Raw genomic sequence first — 2,598 nt, forward strand, 5'->3', positions numbered from 1 at the left:
TATTTGCTCTGTTAACTGCTTCCTGGCTTGCTACATTGAAATTCCTTTGCCACTTTTCTGTTGGCTCCCCAGCATCCTCCATTCATTCAGCAAGTATTTATTTAGCGCCTACTGTGTACCAGGCATTGTCTAAGTGAACAAGACAGATATGTTCCTGACCTCCTGGACTTATATTCTAGTGCAGGAAGCATTTAATAAATAAAATACGTTACTAGTATTATGGAGACAAACAGGGGCTAAGGTAGAAAATAAGGAAGGTGCCATTTTGAGGGGATATGTGTTTGAGGGAATGGTATTTCAGTAGAAGCCTGAATGTTGGGAAGGAACCAGAGGCAAAGATGGGAGGGAAAAGCAGTCAAGATAGAAAACAAAACTTATGCAGAAATTCTAAGGTGTGTTAGAGCTTGGCATGTTTGAGAAACAACACAAAGCTGTATAGCTAGGTCATGGTGAGCAAAGGAGAATGTGGCATGACTTGAATTTGAAGAGCAGGAAGAGCTTGAACATGGAGGGTCTTTCAAACCAGATTTTTTACATCTTAAATTAGTGGCGGGCACAGGACTCAGAAATCTGTGATTTTCATAGCTCTAGGATTCTGCTTATTTACATATGGGAACCACTGGAATAAACTATCTCATCTGTTAGGAAAATGAGACAATTATTTCTGGGGGTTCACATGCAGCCTATCTCCCAATGTCTTGATGTTCTTCCACATAAACATTGTAAAGTTGCAGAAAATATTGATTTATTCTCGTTTTAAAGACATTATAATAGAAGGTTATTTCCATTTTCATCTGACAGAAAACTGAAATTATGGAAAATAAAAACTCTTATTAAAGTTTTAAAAATTATTCTCCACTATATTCATTTTAGACTACCTTTGAAGGGTTACTGTGGTGTTTGTCTACATAACACATTGTTTTAGTTATGTGCTTTTTAAACATTTATTTATTTATTTTGAGAAAGAGAGAGAGAGAGAGCACAAGCAGGGGGAGGGGCAGAGAGAAGAGAGAGAGAATCCCAAGCAGGTTCTGCACCATCAGCAGAGAGCCTGATGTGGGGCTCGAGCCCATGAACTGTGAGATCATGACCTGAACTGAAATCAAGAGTCAGATGCTTAACCAACTGAGACACCCAGGTGCCCTAGTTATGTGCTTTTGATGAACCACTGATTTTGACGTACTACACGTCTTCCTAAAGTAGAAGCAACAAATTTCAAGGTTTCATTTGGATCCCTGAAGAAGTCTTGTATAATATAGTGTTGAGGATCCATTTTCTCTTCTTGCCTACTCACTCCCCCGAAGTGAGTGATATAACCCAGTCCTAACTAATTAACATTATTTTATCTTCCACAACTCCTCAATGTGCATCCTACTACCATCTCTACTACTATCAATCTAAGTTCTACCCTGACCTTCTGCAAATTATGGCTCCCCATTTTTAGTGTCTCCAGCACACTATTCCTTAACTGTAATATTTCCTTTTCATTTCAATATACCCCTGCCCTTTTCCAAATTTCCACCTCACATTGATCTTTGTTTCTCTCTACTGAAGCCAATAACAATTACATATTGCCTTATGTTATAAATAATCTCTGGGGAAGTGTATTTGTCTTCCCACCAGTTCTAAACTCAAGGACACAGATCTCATCTCTCATACTTTCATGTATTTCCAGAGCCTAGAATGTTGCCTTGTACATTTTAGACAGTGAATAAATACTTGTATGATTATTATATATACCTATGTATAACTGTACACATATACTGTCCCGTATAATGTTACCCACAGATTTTTCCCATGTTTAAGTCACTTCAATTGTTATAAGATAAAAATTCCTATTACAAAGAGATTTGTTCTATACTGTTTTCCAACCCTTGAGTTCTAAAAGTGCTGTACATATTCAGGTACTCAACAAATCTATACTATTTAATAAGAGGCAGTTTGAGGGGCACCTGGGTGGTCAGCCTCCAACTCAATTTCAGCTCAGGTCATGATCTCACAGTTGTGAGACCCAGCTCTGCATGGAGCCTAAGATTCTCTCTCTCCTGCCCCTTTCCCTCACCTGGACTCTCGCGCTTTCTCTTGCTCTCTCAAAAAAAAAAAAAAAAAAAAAAAAAAAAGTTTGATCTCATACAAAAACTTCTAGCCTATGTTGTACCACTAACTATGAAGCTGTGGGCAAAAAACAGCCTCTCTGATCTTCAGTTTTCTGGCTGCAGAGAATAAGGTGTTTTAAATATGCTACAGAATGTAAGGAATTACCATTAATAGACTTATTTTCCCAGGGGATGCCATTTATTCACTCTCTCCTGGGCTTCGATTGTATGAGAAAAAGTGAGGAAGAGAGAAAGGGAGAGAAAGATACATTTTGAAACTTTCACTACACCCGGCGACATGAAGCAGCTGCTAACTATACAGCTTGGCTCGGAACAAACGAGGCGGGACTATGCACACGCCTCCACCACAGCACTCGGCTCAAGTGCCAGAGCGGTACTCCCTAAGAAACTCTGCCGCAGGCCGGGACTTGGGGGCGGGGAGGCGGAGTGGTGCGCGGCCATCTCTGTGAGGGGCGGCCCTCCGCCCACGTGGTGCGGCACC

The sequence above is a fragment of the Acinonyx jubatus genome, chromosome C2 (genome assembly GCF_027475565.1).
Source record: "Acinonyx jubatus isolate Ajub_Pintada_27869175 chromosome C2, VMU_Ajub_asm_v1.0, whole genome shotgun sequence".
NCBI lineage: Eukaryota > Metazoa > Chordata > Mammalia > Carnivora > Felidae > Acinonyx > Acinonyx jubatus.